At 47.8% G+C, this 18,905-nt stretch overlaps 1 long non-coding RNA gene across 3 annotated transcripts in view; it reads left to right on the top strand.

Moving 5' to 3' along the window:
* The window catches only part of LOC134734573 (uncharacterized), a 299,170-nt gene that overhangs the window by 16,891 nt on the left and 263,374 nt on the right, over positions 1–18,905 (top strand). The window contains exon 3 of one of the 3 annotated variants that reach the window (XR_010117675.1): positions 18,304–18,397. The exons of 1 other annotated variant lie outside the window; for it this stretch is intronic. This is a non-coding gene — a long non-coding RNA (uncharacterized lncRNA). Of the gene's footprint in view, positions 1–1,841; positions 1,980–18,303; positions 18,398–18,905 lie in introns of those variants that run through there. One more of the 3 variants, XR_010117676.1, reaches the window with a different exon arrangement.

Raw genomic sequence — 18,905 nt, 5'->3', positions numbered from 1 at the left:
GGAGCGTGGAGCGGGCGGCCACAGAGCGCGGGCGGGGACAGCGCGCGGGGGGCGGGGCGCGGTGGCGAAATGGCTTTTCCAGATTAGGGGCCCAGCCCGCACTGTTGACACAGTCATAAGTTTTAATGAGAAATTTTGAGTATTTGTGTGGGAGACGCAGCCTCTGTGTGCACAGATGCTGCGGGCGGGCGGCGCGGGGGGCCGTCCCTCCCTGGGGCCGCCGCGGCCGCAGGCCCGGCACGGATTCCTTTCAGGCAGAGGGGAAACATTTAAACTCGCTCACCTTTGAACTGCCAGGGACGCTGTTTACCTTGGCTGCCCGAGTGGCAGTTTTACAGATATTAAATACCGACCCGAGGCTGAGCCGGGACTCCTTCGCTCCCCGTCCCCGCCGGGGGGCTGCGCTGGGCACGCCGAGGCCCGGGATGCCCGTTCCACCGGGGGTCATCTCAGTGGGGGTCCCGAGCCCCTTTCTGCAGATGGCTTTCTGTAATCTGTGCTGGGGAGACGCCCTGGGGCTCTGCGTTCTCGTCCACTCCTCAGCCCATTCATCTCCTAATTCGATTTTCTGTGTCAGGGCGGAGCAGTGTGGAGGCTGAGAGCTGTCTGGGCCCTGCTCACACATTTTTTTGGCATTTCTGCATCTAGAAAGGGGATGTCATAAGCGAGGCACCTCCTAAGTAGGGGCCCCGGTGGCCTGGCTCTGTCTTTTCAAGGGACAGAGGAGACCTCTCTCTCCGAAGATGTCTATGGGACAGAGGAGGGCTCTGCCTGAGCCGCAGGCTTCAGCGGGCAGGCAGAGGGCTCCCTGCAGAGGCACAAGCCATGTTGATTTTACGGAGCAGGCTGCTATGCACATTTCACTCCTGATTTATTGGTTTTTAACTAGATCCTTATGCTGGGCTAAAAAAGCCATCTTGCACTTTGCAAGGCTCTGCTGACTGCTGCCGAAAATGACACACGGGGGCTCCTTCTGCCCTCCCCGCCCTCCCACCTCACCCCACCCAAAGGGCCATGGCGGAGGTGTGGGCAGGGAGCGCTGTCCTGAGGAGGAAGCCTCAGCCTGCAGCCTCCCTGCCCGCTGACCACCTGTGGTGTGTGCTGGGGTGACTGTGTTTGTGTGTGTAAGAATTTATGGACCTGAAGGGAGGGGCTGGGAGAGGGGCAGGGCCTCTATTGAGCCTGGGCACATACTGCCCTCCTTTTCTCCCTCAGGCCCCACAGAGCACTTGTCATATATTTTAATGAACTTTGGGGTCAGACAAATCTAGATTGACCCCCTGGTCACTATCCTACTGTGCAATTCAGGAAAGTTAGGTAACCTCTCTGATCCCTGAATTGTCATCTTCGGAATGGGTATAATTCTTATATATGATGTGGGGATCACATGAAATATTGTATCAGTGTCATACACTAACCCAGTGCCCAGCACACAGACGGGGCTTACTGATGAGATTTGCTCCCAAATTCTTCCTCCCACCCTGGCTGGTCACTCCTGGTAAAGGGGAAACCCCTGAACACAGGCAGTGGCTGACTTCACACTGTCTCCTGGTTCTACATACAGTGCTTCATAATTCAAATAGAAAATTATATGCTAATATATACCATAAACTAATAAGTTATAAAGCACTTTTAACCCATCAGCTCATCAAATCCTCACAAAAGTTCTATGAGAGAAGAGACAGGGTAAAAAGAAGTAGCAAGGTCATTTTACCCAGAGAGATAAAGGGATGTTATCACAGAACTGTGATGGAAGCCAGGCTAGACAATTTCTAGTCTGGAGAACTTTTCTTGATGTCACAAATGCCTCTCATATTATTCAACATTGTTTCCTTTCTCAGGGAGGATGGTTTCATGAAGAGGAGGATCTTACCTAGAGGGAGCTTAGGTATACAAATGGTATACTTTCAGGCATGGGAGCAAAGTGGAGCTAGTTTAGGGGATGGGGTATCAGGTGGACACCCACCTGTAGAAGAGGCTTCTTTGGCCAGCCCTGGAAGAACAACTAGGTCTGATTAAGACCCCCAGAACTCAAGGAGCCCAAGGAGGACGCGGGCTGCATCTGCAGAATTCATCAGGCGGCTTGATGGGTCGCCGTTAAACAAAGATGGGATAAGGTTACATGTGTTTTCCGTGGGAGTCGGCTCCAATTTCAGCCTGATGATTTAGTCAGGTGTAAGCATGAAGTTTCCAATTTAGAGAAATAAATCTCCAGTGATTTTATTATCCCCTGTTTTACCCTGACACCCAACTTCACCCCGGCCCCCTGTCAAAGCCCTCATGATGTGTTTATATAGGGCACACTGTAATTGATTGGCGTGCAATAGAACATGACACAGAAAATGTGGCCTTCCCCACCAGGCCCAACTCTGGGAGCTTCCATATTTCATCATCCCCCGGGCCCAATCCAAGGCTCCCACTCCTGTGGCCACAAATTCTTGGGATTCTGGGTTGTCTGAGAACAGGAGCACAGGGCCAAAGGGTCCAGTCAGGCCCCCCAGAGCGACCTCACAGGATGTTCTGGCCTGGAGATGGAGGGTGAAGGACATCGGGCAGAGGCATCTGCCATGGGTAGAGAGGCTGGTTGGGGTGGTTAGACTCATTACTTCAAAGGTCTTGTCTACTCTGAGAATAGTTCAACCATCCATGATGGCTCTAAGTTTGGTTCTAATTCAAAGGTTCTAAATTTCTGAGGTGGTCAGTTTAGAAAATCTGTTATCAAGCATATATGAATCTGTGGCCCTAGATTTATGATTCTATGACAATGCCATGTAATATATGTAATACCATTGTATACTATGGTAATACTTCTAATAAATATGAATACAAACATGGCTTTGAATGCTGATGTCAATGCTGAAACCAATACCAGTTCCAATATTATCATTTATTGAGGGCGCCATGTGTTTAGCACTGCACTATGCATGTTACATAATTCTTTCATTTAATTCTGCCAACAACCCTATGAGGCATTATCTCCATTTTCCACATGATACCATTGAAGATCAGAGAGGGTAATAACTTGTTCAAGGCTACACAGTCGCTGTTTTAGAGTCTGAGATTTTTAAATTCTTGCCATAAAGCAGTGGAAAAAGTAGACAGATATGGGGGAGAAGCGGTCCCAACCTGATGAGTTGTGGTCGGAGTACATCCAATGATTTCTCACAGTGTTAGCCCAGCTGTCATTGCCTCTATCCTCAGCCCCAGGACGGGTATCAAGGTACAGCATCCCCAAGATTCTGGGTAGAGAACAAGGGCCTAGATTTCACCAAACCCAGTTGATGGGGGGTTTGCTTCTGATTCTTTCAGAATCCTACAGTTTCTGTGTCTGAAGGCAAAAGTCATATACTTCAACCTCTCAACCAGGATCTGAATTCTTGCCTTCCCCAGTACCCTGATTGGGCAGGGGCTGATGGCTGGGCAGAGAGGCGGGCACTTTCTATTTCCACATCTCTAGTGACAAGGAGTTTCTACCTTATAATAAGCTGAAATCTGTCTCTCTGTCACTCTGACTTAGTGATCCTAACTCTCTCCTGTAGGTCTACAGAGCAAATCTACTTCCTCTGTTCTGTGACTTTGGGGATTTAGACACAGTAAATCAAATCTATCTACTCACTTATTCTGCCCAACCTTACCCTTTCCCTCCCAACCATACCCCTCCCACCCATACTTTTATCCATCTATTCATCCTTCCCATCCATCCATCAATCCCTTCATCCATCTACTCTTCTATCATCCACTAATCATATAATAATCCATCTCTCCATCACCCATCTAGTCATTCACTCACTATCCACTCATCAATCATCCATCCATCAATATATCCACCCTTCCCTCCTTTTTTCCATCCATCCATCCATCCATCCATCCATCCATCCATGTAATTGTTCAGTTACCCACTATTTATCCATTCATTCATCCATTTACTCTTTCACCCACTTATTCCCTTATTTATTAATTCATTGAGGTACAACCATTCAAATAGTACTTGTTAGGCACTCTGGGGAAGGAAACAAAGGTGAATATACCCTCAGTAAACCTGGGAGAGAGAAATAAACCAGGCTCACACCTACAGAGCTTACTTATTCCTAAGTGTCAACAATCTAGGAACTTTCTCAGCAATTTGTAAATCAGTGTCCAGTGAAAGGTTTAGGCTCTCAGTGCAATCAGGAGAGGGGGCCAGTGTGAGGTGGGCTACTCAGGTCAGGCTTCCTTTGCATTATAGTCCTCATGGAACCAGCTGGTATCTCAAGACACAATCCTGTCTGGACCAACATTGAAGTTTTTCACTGTGCTTAGTCTTGATTCCATTCATTCATTTGTTCAGTGAGTACTTTTTGAGCACTATTACCTGTCAAATTCTTGGGTGGTGAATAACAGACAGATCCTTGTCCTTGCTGATCTTATCATCTAGTGTGGGAAATTAATACTAAACAAGTGCCTAATATAATTTCAGGCACCGATAAGTGCTATTAAAAAAGAGCAGGAGAAGACAGCAGGAAGGAAGATATTTTAGACAAGAAGATCAGGAAGGTTTTTCTGAGGAGTTGACATTTGGCCAAGGATAAGAATTCCTGGGAATTCCTCGGACTGGGAATTCCTGGGAATTTCCACTGAAGAAAGGGAAGGAGATGAATAAGGGGACTGAAATGGTGGGAGGCTTGGGTCCTTAATTGGAGAGAGAGGGATGATACATCAGGAAGCAGGAGCTAAAGTTTTCTTTTGAAGAACTCTGCTCAAGGAATCAGCCCTTTGTGGTCTACAAAGGGCATTCACTTGGTTTATCTCACCTGTTAGGGCATTTTCCTCATTTATGGTGAGGAATGGAAAAGAGACAGGGTGTAATTTAACTAAGGTCCCAGAGTGGGTCAGGGGATCAGGTCTCACATCTGGATCAGGGTCGACTCCAGCTCCTAGTGCACACCTGTCCACAAAACCTCCAGGTCTTGGGTAGGCTGTGTGTGGGAGGTTTCCCCACCCTGTCAATCCTTTTCTGGAGGTGAAGGTGTATTGGGGTCTAGTTCTTGGAGACTCCTGATTTCTCTTTTTAACCTGTCAGACTCAGGGAGTAAAAAGTGAGCCTCAGAATCCCCAAGAAACCAGGATAGGGTGGAGCTCAGGAGAGGCAGAAGGCCAAGACAAAATGAGTGCCTTGCCTTTGGGGACAGAGGAGACAGATTTTATTCACTCAACCTAAAAACAAGAGCTGAATGGAAGTAGTCGTAGGCTGAGAGTCCAGACACCTGGCCTCCAGCCCTGGTCTCTGGATTGCTGTGTGCCATGGTTTGGATATGGTTTGTCCTTTCCAAAACTCACATTGAAATTTGATCCCAAATGTGGTGGTGTTGGGAGATGACTCCTAGGCAGGGAAGTGTTTGGGTCATGGGAGTGGATGTCTCATGAATGGCTTGGTGCTGTTCTCTCGAGAGTGAGACCTAGGTTCTCTGCTCAGGGCCTCACGAGGCTGAAATCCAGGTGTTGGCTGGGGCTGCAATCTCATCTGAGGCTCATAAGTCCTCTTCCAAGCTTGTTTAGGTTGCTGGCAGGATTCCATTCTTTGTGGCTATAGGACTGAAGCCCTCATTTTCTTGCTGGCTGTTAACTGGGCAATTTCTCTCAGCTCCTGGAAGCTGTCCTAAGGTCCTAGCAGCATGGTTCTCTCTCAACATGGCACTTACTTCTTCAAAGCCAGCAGGAGAATTTCTCTCCAGTCTATTATAATGGAATCTTATGTGGTGTAATGTAATCTATGTCATCATTTTACCATATAATGTAACCTAATCAAAGGAGTGTCTTTTCTATCATATTTTTAGATTTTGTACGTGTTTTCAGGTGTGTACACTGTGGGTGCGATTCTTGGGGGTGAACTTAGAATTCTGCTTATCACAAAGGCCCAAACTTTAAGACATAGCAATTTCTCTTTTTGCTTTTTTGCGAGCCCTGAGCTATGATATAAGAAGTCCTGCTACTCTGAGGGAGAAACTATATGAAGAGGCTAGGGGAGGGATGGAGGGAGGGAGATACTTGGGGAAGGAGAGACCTAGAAGCCCTAGTATCCCAGCTGAGTCAAGCCTTCCAGCCATCCCCAACAAGGTGCCAGACATATGAGTCATCTTGGGTATTCCAGTACAACCGAGTCCCCTGAAGACTGCAGCCTCAGCTTACAGGTAGGGCAGAAGAACCACCTAGCTGAGCCCAGTCAGCCCACTGAGAGAGTACACTAAATTGTGCAAGAGCCTTTCACTGACTCCATCTGCCAAATGTTTTTTGTTCTGGGAGGAAACATGGTTCTGCCCGTTGTATTTCTCAGTGATGGGAAACCTGTCTCCTGCATGGACATTTCCAAAGCAGGGTCTCCATTGGGCCATCATTGAAAGTCTGTCTGGTCCCAAGGTTGGTCCTTTCCTAATGATCTTGAGAGGTGACATGGCTGAATGGCAGAAAAATTCTGGACAGGGAAGCCAGGGACCTGGACTGTAGCACAAACTCTGCTGTTACCCTGCTGTGTGATCTTAGAACTATAGCTGTCACGTCTCTGGTGCTTTCCATGTGCCAGGCAGTGTTGTAAGTGCTTTATACATATTCACTCATTCAAACCACATGATAACTCTAGGTAGTAGGTACAATTATTACCCAATTTTACAGATGAGAAAATGGAAGGATAGAGATATTAAATCACTTACCTAAAGTCACATAGCTAGGAAGCCATGGAATCTCTCTTTCCTGGACACAATGGTCTGATCCTAAGATTCTAGAATTTCATGGTTCTAGGAGTTCTAAGATTCAACAAATTTTTAAGGTTCTGGCAGCCTAAAATTCCATCAGTTTGAAGATCCTTGAATCCACAGATCACAAGCTTCTAGAATTCTCAGTTTGCAGTTTGAAAAAGCAAATTCCTGCCATCTGTGAGGGTGGGGGTCAGGGGACATGATGGGGAATGACTCAGCTTGAGCCCTCGGCCTTTCTCAGCCCTCTGCTCCGGGAGTTAAAGATGTTGCCTACCCCTTTAGGCATTTGCTTCATTTATCTGAAACCCAAAACCTCTCTTGGAACTGGGAGCCCTGGGTGGTATGAGAGCAGGAGGGAGACCTCCTTGCCTGATAGGCCTGCAGCATCTGCGGAGAGGGGCCAGAATAAGCAGTGAAATCAGGACTTGGAGTTCCCTGAGAATGATAACATTCTCTGTATCCCGCAGACCCCAAATAAACCCACGTTTTCCGCAGGCTCTGCTGAGGCCTGAGGAGAAAAGGGAAGGATGGTGGGAAATGGCTAATGTTTCCATAGGACCCACCACCCTGGGCGTTGTGTTTCTGTTGGAGAGGGGGCCACCTGGCTGGTGGCCCTAGAATAGCTGTACACTCCAGGACCACAGGGAGGCCATCCAAGCGGAAGCAGGGCTGGCTGGCCATGTTGTATAGGCAAAGATAAGGAGCCAGGTCAGGGTTGACATGTGGAAGTGTTTAGGAGCCTGGGAGATTGGGCACTGCAGAATGACATATTCTGGAGGGACTAGGGAGCCCAGGGGTTACTGACTCCCGTGGCCTCATTCTACAGATGGTGAAACTGAGGGGAAGAGAGTTGTTGCCATGGTACATTTAACATGGGGTTCAATAAAATCTCTGGAGTTGACCCCAATACAGTCAAACCTCTGCGCTTCAGCTACACCAACTAGTGACCTTAACCCAAACTCTGGGCCTTTGCTTATGTTTTGCATGCTACCTGGAATGCCCTTCCACCCTCTTCTTTGCCTGTAGAAACACTTCTCTTGGAAGGTACAGCCCCAATACTACCTCCTCCAGGAAGCCTTCCTTCATCCCTTCCCTGTTTCTGATGTCCTCTCACCTGCTTCTAGGAGCACTAAGGGCATTTCATCTGCCCCTTCCTTTTGCTCTATGTCATATTTTCCTTCAGAGTAATTGATATGATTTGGCTCTGTGTCTCCACCCAAATCTCACCTTGAATTGTAATAATCCCCATGTGTCAAGGGCAGGACCAGGTGGAGATAAGTGAATTATGGGGGCGGTTTGCCCCATGCTGTTCTCATGATAGTGAATTCTCACGAGATCTGATGGTTTTGTAAGGGGCTTCCCCCTTTGCTTAGCACTCATTCCTTCTCCTGCCACCCTGTGAAGAGGTGCCTTCCACCATGATTGTAAATTTCCTGAGCCCTCCCCAGCCATGCAGAACTGTGAGTCAATTAAAACCTTTTTTTTTTTTTTTTTGAGTTGGAGTCTCACTCTGTCACCTAGGCTGGAGTGCAGTGGTGCGATCTTGGCTCACTGCAACCTCCATCTCCTGGGTTCAAGCAGTTCTCCCACCTCAGCCTCCTGAGTAGCTGGGACTACAGGTGCCCTCCACCACGCCAATCTAATTTTTGTACTTTTAGTAGAGATGGCGTTTCACCACGTTGGCCAGGCTGGTCTCGAACTCCTGACCTCAAGTGATCCTCCCGCCTCAGCCTCCCAAATTGTTGGGATTATAGGTGTGAGCCACCATATCTGGCTGCCTTTTTTATTTTTCATCTACACATCTGTCCCCAAGCCCTCTACCATCAACCCTTTAATGGCAGGGCTGCTGTTTTCCTCATTGAGCTGTCCCAGGGTCTGGCTCAAAAGTGTTTAGTGAGAGCTGGATTAATGATGGCCTCTGAGGCTGTGTAAGGTGGAGTGTTTTGAAGAATCCAGATAGTGAGTGTCCAGGGTGTTTCTGTTCCCTGTTCTATCTGAAGACTGCTTCCTGGAAGATGGGAGCTGAGCTAGCCCCTGGAAGATGGGATGAGAGGCTTGTTTAGCTGGAGTGGAGCACCAGAATGCTGAATATTAGGAGCCATAAGCCACATGAGCCACAGCTGGAAAGGCACGAGAGGCAAGGGCAATCCACAGTGCAGTCTTGATGGCAGAGTGAGGGAGATTCCCAGGGTAGCTCCGGAAGGAACTTCACTAGACCTCTCTCCTGGCCTCTCCCAGGGCTCTTGCCTCTGCTTTCAGTGACAAAGAGCTTACCACCTCACTAGAGGGTGATCCTGTGGTGTTTCCTGGAAGAATTCCTTAGGTAGAGGCATCTGGAGATGACAGAGGGGTAGGTGTGGGCTAGGGGGTCAGGGATAATTAGCTCCTCAGTGCTGACTGGCTGGGCACCATGTGATAAGCACAGTGCTGGACAAAGAGTCACAGATTACCTTGTCTTCTGGCCAATAGTGGGAGTCCTGGGTTACAGTTCTGAAGCTCACTTAAATGTGTAACATGCACGCATAAAAGCCTAAGCTTTGGGATGAGACAGATAGGGCCCAAACCCCACCCTCACCACCTACCACCAGGTTCCTTTACACAAATAATCTCTCCAAATTCAGTTTTCTCTTGTGTAAAATGGGGATAAAGACCCCTATTTCTTGGGGGTGGGGTAGAATACATGGGCCACAGGAGTGTTTGGAAAATGATGGCCATTCCCACAGTGGTATCTCACCTTTATCTCATCCTTACACATGTCATCTCTCCAGCTGGGGATCTCAGGTTCTCTTATAGTTCCAACCACAGTCCGTGTATCAACAACACAAACCTCGATCTGTCTCTAGATCTTTCTAGAGCTGTAGACTGGCTGTCCATCTGCCTCCTGGTCTGTCTCCTGGATTTGGCACCAGAAACCTGGGTTAGCTCCCATAGTTCCTTGATTCTTTGATTACAAGATTTGCAGGCCATGCTTTCCTCTCTAGCCTTTCTGTCAACAGCCTCTCTCCCTTTTACTCCCTCCCATCTTGCTCTAGCAACACAGAGCATTTCTCAGTCCTCTCAGTGTTGCTCCACTGGCCCTGCTACCTCTTAGCTTCTGCTCACACTCATGTCTCTGCTTGGAACACCCTCCCCTCACTCTCTACCCAGCTACCTCTTACTTCTCCTTTCGGTTTAGATGTCACCTCCTGAGACTCAGATTGCCATGGTCTAAAGGTAGGCATCCCTCCCACCCTCAAATTCATATGTTGAAACCTAACCTCCAAGGTGATGGCATTAAGAGGTGAGGCCTCTGGGAGGTAACTAGGTCATGAGGGCAGAGCCCTCATGAATGGGATTAGTGCCCTTATAAAAGAGGGTCCAGGGAACTTCTGCCATGTAAGGGTGTGATAGCAAAGCACCATCTTTGAAGCGGAGAGCTAGCCTTTACCAGATACTGAATCTGCCAGTGTCTTGATCTTGGACTTCCCAGCCTCCAGAACTGTAAGGAATAAATTTCTGTTGTTTATTAATTACCCAGTCTAAGGCATTTGTTACAGCAGCCTGTGCAAACTAAGACACATGTGGTCTGGGTGCTATGGCTACAGTATCCTAGTGGTGGTGGGGCAGCTATGCATTCATTCATTTGTTCACTCATTCACTCAGCAAGCACTCATGGAGCTCATACTCAGGCACTGTGGTACTAGAACACTGAAGGGAGATGTACAGCACATGCTTAAGAGTAGTGACTTAGCTGCTCACCTGGCCAAAGTATGAGTCCTGATCCTGCCACTTTCCAACTGTGTAACCTTGAAAACCTATCTAACCTCTCTGAGCTTTAGATTCCACAAGGTAAAATGGGGGAAAACATGGGCCTTTTCTCTGAGGATTGCTGTGAAGATGAATAGGGATAACCCACATTATGTGGTTAGCCAAGCTTGGCCTGTAGCCACTCAGTGTTTAGTGATTGCTGCTGCAAAGCCTCAGCTTAAGGGCCACAGGGCATTATTATCATTATTATGAATAAGACTCAGTGCCTGTATCCTTCAGAGTCCCTGGATCTGGTGGCAGAAAGTGGCCTATAAATAGGAAATGATAATAAGGGCATGGGGGTAGCCAGAGAGGGCTATGTAAGAGTGGAGTCAGGGCCAGGTGTGATGGCTCATACCTGTAATCCCAGCACTTTGGAAGGCCGAGGTGGGCAGATTACCTGAGGTCAGGAGTTCAAGACCAGCCTGGCCAACATGGTGAAACTCCATCTCTAATAAAAATACAAAAATTAGCCTGGCATGGTGGCACACGCCTGTAATCCCAGCTACACTGGAGGCTGAGGGAGGAGAATCGCTTGAACCTGGCAGGCTGAGGTTGCAGTGAGCCGAGATGGCGCCATTGCACTCCAGCCTGGGTGATAGAGCGAGAATTCATCAAAAAAAAACCAAAAACCAAACAAACAAAAAACCAAAAAACTAATCTCTAGTGTGTTAGAAGTCAGAACAGTGTTTGCCTCTGGAGGGTGGAATTGACTGGGGAAGGTTTTGAGACTCCGTCTCTGAAAAAAAAAGAAAAATGGGTGGAGTCAGGACCGGGGCCCAGGTCTCTGACTACAGCATCGTGCTACTCAGAGTTGTGATTTCAAAGTGTGTTTTACTGGACTGTGAGCTCCCTGAAGGCCAGAGCCTTATCTGATCTGACTCAGTGGGCCAAGGACAGGATGATGCACCCAAGAATGTCTGATGGATGACTGAATACATCATGTTATGAATCAGTGATGGTGTGGGCAGGGAGGGAGGGTGGATGAAGGCATGATGGATCAGGAGGAGGAATAGCCTTGACTCTGCCCAAGGCAGTTAATCCTTTTAAAACTAAGTTTCTTTAGCTACAGAATGGGCATCAGCCATACAGACCAGTTAATCCTTTTAAAACTAAGTTTCTGTAGCTATAGAATGGGCGTCAGCCATACAGACCACACAGTGGCTTTGAAGATTCAATGTGAGCAAAGCCCTGGACACTGGCTGGTGAGTGCAGCTTTTGGGCAGTAAAGCAGGATAAGCACCCGGAGTGGGGCTGGGGCTGCTGATGACTGTGGAACACTGGCTGAAGGGCACACCGTCCTCTGAGGGGAGAAGGTGAGCGTTGGAGTGACACAAGACTGTCTGTCCAGCTGTGCAGGGAGCTACATGAGCAAATAGAGCCGTCCACTGGTGAACAAGGCCATCCCTGGCTGGCCTGTCTGTCACTCACGATAAGCCAGGACTTATCTCTTTAGGTCAGCGTGGGCCTTTTGGGGAAGAGCTGTCACTGTCCTTGCCTGCTGAGGAGGGTCCTGTCTCCAGGAAGAGCTGTGCTTGCTGAAGAGCATGTGTGCATCTTCAACCCAGCTCCAACTGCATGGCCCAGGAGGCATCTTCAACCCAGCTCCAACTGCATGGCCCAGGATTTGAAGCCGGCATTAATTGACCTGAGAGTTGTTCTTGTAGGAAGAAGTTTGCTGGCGCCTGGGAAGTCAATACTAATAATAACAGTCTCTTCCACAGGCCCAGCACCCTACAGTTTGCAAATTCTCTTCCTCCTCTCCTCCCACTTAACAAATTTCCTTCTTTGGCTTTCTTACAAGCCTTGGAAGATAAAATAGTATTTTCACCATCATTTATCAGAAAATAAAGCTGAGGCCCAAGGAAGACAAGTGCCTTGTCCAGGTTTCTAGGCAAGTCCAGGGCAGAGCTGGGACCAAGACGCCCATGTCCTGATTCCTAGCCATGCCTCTTTGCTCTGTAGTCCTGGGAGGTGCCTTCTTGGCCCAACACGCATGACCACCTCTGGCTTCTTGGAGAGCAACAAAGCATCAGGGGTACTGGACTCAGGGGCCTTTAGGTGAATCCTCCACACTTTGGTTGGCCATCTTCCATTTTTGCGGATTTTCTCTGCCTTTTACCTCAGCAGAGGCTCAGAAAGGGGCTTGAAGGTGAGGTGTTGTGTATAGGACAGCCGGGCTAAGTGGGGGCTTCCATGTCTACTACTCACAGGGTATAAATGATAAATGGAATTGGGGGCTGAGGGATGCTGGGATTCCCTTAGTACAGAGGCCATGAAGGCACCAAAGGGGGTGGTGATTGGGAATCTGGAGTGAAGGCAGGAGAAAGGCCCTGCCCCACCCTCATCTAGGAGGCATCATAAAATCCCAGTTAAGGGCACTCTGGAGTCAAGCACATGAGGTTCCAATCCCTACCCCTCCACTTCTCAGGGAGCACTTTACAATCTCTATGCCTTAGCTTGCTCAGACTTAAAATGGCACAGTCATAGTAGCATAGGGCTCATTGGGTTGTCAGGAGGATTGAATGAGGTGATACGTGTACAGTTCCTGGAACAATGCCTTAAACACACAGGAAACATTCGACGTGACCTTGATTTGCTCTTGCCTGGCCAGAAGGGAGGGAGATAGACCTTTTACAGTTGGATATTTCCTCTCCTTTGGGAAGTCACAGCTCAGGGATTACCTGGGAGGGTGAGGGTGACCATGCCCATCTCCCCCCTTGCCAGAGCTGAAGAGGGAAGGGGCGGGGCTGTGAGGTCTGTGGTGTGGTGCTGAAGGAGCTGCTGCCTCACAGCCTCATGCCCAGCCCGTCCCCGGTGATAAATCACAAACATATTTTTAATGATTATTTAAAGCTCTTGGCTGCATGCCCGTTCTGGAAGGGCCATCTTAGCCCTTGTCAGGCCGTGGCAGATTGAAGAGAAGCTTGCACATCACTTATTGAGGGTGGCTTCTTTTATTCCATTATTTTTATAATAGACTCACTGACAAAATATTGTTCTTGGCCCCAGCCTGGCCCCTTTGCTTGTGTTCAGAGGTAACAGGCTGCCCCAGCCAGGGAACTGCAAGTTTCCCATCAAGAGGGAGGCAGACAAGGGCTCGGTAATTCCTCATCCACCAGAGTATTATTTGCAGGGTGAGGAGGGAGTGAGTCTTGCAGGGTGAGGAGAGAGTGAGTGCTTAGCAGCCTTGTTTAGTGAACTGTAGGCCTGGGCCCAAGTCCCCTCCGCTCAGTTCTGAGGGGTGAGGAATGAGGCAGAGAGGAGAGAGCAGGGGGTTGTGTGTGCTTCCTGGTTCTGTTTTCATTCACTGAAAAACATTTATACTGAGCACACATGCTCAGCACTGTCCCCACCACACCTTGCCAAAGAGGGCCATCTAGGAAAGCAATCATCAAACTGTGCCTCATGGAACCCTAGGGTTCAGAAATTACACCACTGGTATTTTCTGGAAATTACCAGGATGGGGTATGTAGGAAAGAAGCGGAGCTCTGGGCCTGCCACCCCATCCTCAGCCTGAGTAGCCCTGATTTTATTTTGCTTTGACTTTGAGCTTCTCTCTAAGGTTTCATTTGAAGAATGGATTCTTCTGAAAGTTTGAATATCACCATTAATTCCTTTATTGTACAAAAGAGAAACAGAGGCCCAGAGAGGGGACAGAGTTGCCAAGGTCACATAGACATTTGCAGAGTAAGGATCCATCTCCTGGCCCCCAGCTGTGTGAGGAGCTGGAAATGGCATGAGAAACAATCAGGGAACAAGAAACATTGGTCTGGAACCAAGTTTGCAGACCAGGTCATGAATATCCTCATGTGTGACCATCCTGTCCAGGTGTGCCTGTGGGATCCCAGAATTATGCCCCCTCCCAGGTATGTTAAGTCTGCTTGGGCTCCTATAACAAAATACCATAGATTGTGTGGCTTCAACAAAAGAAATTAATTTTCTCATACTTCTGAAGGCTGGAAGTCCAAGACCAAGGTGCCGGCTTCCAGCATAGTTGGGTTCTGGTGAGGGCTCTCTTCTTGGCTTGCAGACAGCTTCCTTCTTGCTGTATGAGAGGAAGAGAGAGAGAGAGAGAGGTGAGAGAGTTATTGGGATCTCATGTTTTCTTTTTATAAGCGCATTAATTCCATCATGAAGGTTCTACCCTCATGACCTAATCTAATCCTAATAATTTCTCAAAGGCCCCACCTCCAAATATCCTCACATTGGAGATTGGGGTTTCAACGTATGAACTTTGAGGAGGACACAAACATTCAGTCCATAGCACAGGAATGTCCATTCTATTCAGCTCAGTTTCAGTGGTCTCCAATTGCATTCAGTGAGCATATAACCTGTGGGAGTCCAGCTGCCCTGACCTTAAGGTCAGTGTCCTGAAACTCCCATGGTCCAAGATTCACAGACTTTGGACCTGCTGGGGAAAACAGCACTGGGGGAAAATATCTCAGGCAGGATGCCAGGAGGAAACAGATGGCATGCTAAGGTTGGCTAATGTAGATGAGTTTTTTTTTTATGTTGGTAAAATGTATATAGCATAAAATTTATCATTTAACCACTTTTAAGTATACAGTTCAGTGGCGTTAAGTATATTCGCACTGTTGTGTAACCATCACCATCGTCCATCTCCAGAATGGTTTTATCTTCCCCAACTGAAACTTTGTACCCTTTTAAACACGAACTCCTCATTCTCTCTTCCCCTCCCCCTGGTATCCATTGTTTTACTCTGTATCTCTGTGAATTTGCCTATTCTAGGTATGGAGGTGAGTTTCTAAGAGGGACTATTTACAAAAGTGTAGGGAGGGCTTGGAAAAAACAATAAGGGACGGGGCAGTGTTCTGGGGCTGGTCACGTCAGGAAGCTATTACCACCGCTAGGTACTGAAAACTGGAGAGACCGTTCTATGGCAGGTGTTAGCTGCCAGGGGCTGTGGCTTTCCAGTTAGAGGGATGTGCCAACTCCTTGTGTGCCAGCTCTCCCTCTGACTCTGCCGAGTCTCCACTGTCCTTATCGGTGTCATCCTTACATGCCAGCCTTGGAGGCACAGAAGAGAGCAAGAAGGGTGGAAGGTGGGTGTGAAGGGGCAGTGGAAGGTGGTGAGCTCAAAAGCAAGCCCAGGAAGGCCTCAGAGCTGTTTAATTACACGAAAATGAACCACAGAGGCAGCACACTAAATTAAAAGGCTCCTGTGGCAGTCTGTACATTGTGTGTGAATGACAATGGGAAGGTGTAATCAATTTCCATTTCCTGTCCCTTGCTCCCTAGCAACTTCCCACACTCAATGACTGGCTTGCACATTTGTTTTGCTTTGTGGCAGATGATATGAATGCTGAGAGGTGTGCCCCTGCCCCCAAGTGTCAAATTCTCTATCTGAATGGCTCACGCCTCTGATTTCATATCTCGAAGTTGCCAACTTCTGCTGTTGAAGGAACAAAGCTGTGAGTGGCCTTTATTTAGCCTTCAAAGCAGAGTTGAGTTATTTCTTTTCTCTCTCTCTCTCTCTCTCTTTTTTTTAGACAGAGTTTAGCTATGTCACCCAGGCTGGAGTGCTGTGACACAATCATGGCTCACTGCAGCCTCTACCGCCTGGGCTCAAGTAATGATCCCACCTCAGCCTCCCAAGTGGCTGGGACCACAGGCACTTACCACCATGCCTGACTAATTTTTTAATTTTTATAGAGACGAAGTCTCACTATGTTGCCCAGGCTGGTGTTGAATTCCTGGGCTCAATTAATCCTCCAGCCTTGGCCTCACAAAATGCTGACATTATAGGCGTGAGTCATCATGCCCTGTGGGAGGTATTTCTTAACTCCCTTCAACCAGTGCCCGGGCTGTGGGATCTTAGCTCTGTCCATGTGACTTCTCGCTAAAACCTTTCCATCACCCCTCACTAGTGCATCTCTGCAATCGTTCTCTCTCTCTCCCTTCCCTTATCCTTGGATATTCTAAGCCTGACACATACACTTGAGCAATCCCCTCCTTCTCACCCTCTGGTACCCTACTGTCCAGTCCCTTCCTACATCCCTGAGATGATAGGTAATTTTTCTTGACTTTTTGTATCTAAGGAGGAACCTCAGGGGCACCCTAAATGTCTTACAGCTCTGTGTGTTTGGGGTGGGGTGCTCAGGTGGAAAGCAGGTACTGCTAATGGAAAGGATCCTTGTGTCTACAGTTCTTAGCTTCTGTCTGTCTCATAAAAATTGTGGTGTGCTGATTACTTTCAGGGAACTTTGCATGCATTAATAAACTTATTTAATTATCACAATAAACCTGTTGTGGCATTATTGCTATTTTGTGGAGGAGGACTATGAGGTGTAGAGAGGTCAAATGACTTATCAAAGGTTGCACAGCTGTCTGTCACAAAGCTAGGACTTGAACTGAGGTAGATCTGTTTCCAAAACTCTTTCAAACCAACTCAGGAGGTGGTGAGTTCTTGGTCCCTGGGAGTATGTAAGCAGAGATTGAAATGCCACTTGTCATGAAGTGAGTACAGTCCAGGAGAGGGTTCTTTTCTCTTCTGAGATGCTAAGATTCCAGGACTCTTGCTTCTGATTCAGATATTCTATTATTGACATGTGTCTCTTGGGGAGTGTAGGTTGGGGTAAATGCCTCAGTGGGGTCTGGTTATATGAGCAGGCAGGAGTCCTGGGTTGCAAGGAGTGCGGAGAAGGCACAGGAGAGTGTCACACTAGTGAGAAGTAATTAGGTAGTAAGTTCACGTTTCCCCTTTCTGTTCTTGCTGGTTCTTCCCTGTTGCCCTGGGCTGTTCTCTGAGTCCCAGATGGGCAATATTTAAAAATACATTCTGTTCTGAACAGAAATGTTATCAGGGTTGCAATGTGCTCTTTGTATATTGCAAAGAAACAAGCCCAGGGCTGAGAACAGAAGTGCTGGGTTTAACCTTGTTGCTGCTGCAGGTTCATGGTGTGACTTTGGGGAAATGTCCTCATCTGTTTAATAAGGGGTTAAGGAAGCTTACTGCTGAGGACCTTTCAGGTCCTGATGTTCAGTTCCTTGAAGCAGGCTTGCACTATGCTTTGCAATGTGTGTTGGGTCATGGCTGTACTCCATAGTAAAGGCAGAGTGTGGCAGGTGTTGACTGTTTCTCCTGCTCCTGCCAGCCCCAAGTCCTTTGGTCTCATGTGCCTGTCTTCTAAAGACTCATCTTACCTAGGAGGTGGTTCCAGAGAAGGAAGACGGCTGGGTAGAGTGGAGTTGGGAGCTCTCTGACTGAGGAGCAGCCACAATAAGAAGGAGATTGGCCCATCCTGAACTTTCTTGGGCTGAGTGGCAGCCAGAGTCAAGCCCTCTGCAGACTCTGCAGAGCGATTCAGCTTATACAGACATGATCCACCCTGCTGGTGGCTGGTGGGGGACTCTTTTAGACTAGTGGTAAACAAGTCTAAATTGAGTGATAAACAAGGTGATGCTAGGGCATATGGTATTTGCATCAGTTATCTATTTCTCCTTAACTGGCTACCCTGAAATTTATGACAACACCATTTATAAAGCTGTGGGTTGGCAACCAGGGCTGGGCTTAGCCATTTGGTTCTTCTGCTAGTCTCAGTTGGGCTTATTATGCATTGTGGCAGCCAGTCTCCAAGATGATCCTTTATGATTTCTGTCTACTGATATTCACATCCTTGGGTGGTTCTCTCCCACACTGTAGCATGGTTGCACTCTGATCACTAGCAAATAGTGGAAATGATGGTATGTCACTTCTGAGATTAGGTTATAAAAGATTGCACCTTCTGTGTGGGTCACTCTCATTCATGCTTTCTTGTTCTCTCAGATCAATTACTCTGGAGGAAGCTAGCTGCCAGATTGTGTGCAGTTCTATGGAGAGGCCCACATGGTGAGGAACTAAAGCCCTTGCCCAATAGCCAGACGGGAATTCAGGCCTGCTAATAATCAGGTAACTGAGCTTGAAAGCAGATTCACCAGTCCCAGTTTAGCCTTGAGATAACCAAATTATCTGCAACCTTGACATGTTTTGAGCCAGAATCATTCAGCTAAACTTCTCCCAGATTTCTGACCCTCAGAAACTGAGGGAAGAAATATGGTTTTAAGCTGCCTTGGGGGTAATTTATTATGCAGCTATAAATAACCAAGACACTCATGCATGTGATTAGATGGCAGTGATGGCCATATCCACATACCTGGCAGTTGGCTGGCTGATGGCTGGGGTGACAAGGGTACAAGGGCCACACATCTCTCACCATCCAGCAGGCCAGCCTGGGATTCTTCACATAGTGGTAGTCACACTCTTCCAAAGGCAGCAAGAGTAGGTAAACCTCAATGCGTAAGCACTTAATATATATATTTTTTAATTTCAATAGTTTTTGGGGTACAAGTAGTTTTTGGTTACATGGATAAGTTCTTTAGTGGTCATTT

This window comes from Symphalangus syndactylus, chromosome 12 (genome assembly GCF_028878055.3).
Source record: "Symphalangus syndactylus isolate Jambi chromosome 12, NHGRI_mSymSyn1-v2.1_pri, whole genome shotgun sequence".
Classification (NCBI taxonomy): domain Eukaryota; kingdom Metazoa; phylum Chordata; class Mammalia; order Primates; family Hylobatidae; genus Symphalangus; species Symphalangus syndactylus.
Note: the sequence above shows the minus strand (reverse complement) of the source record. Positions and strands in the feature narration are given on the sequence as shown.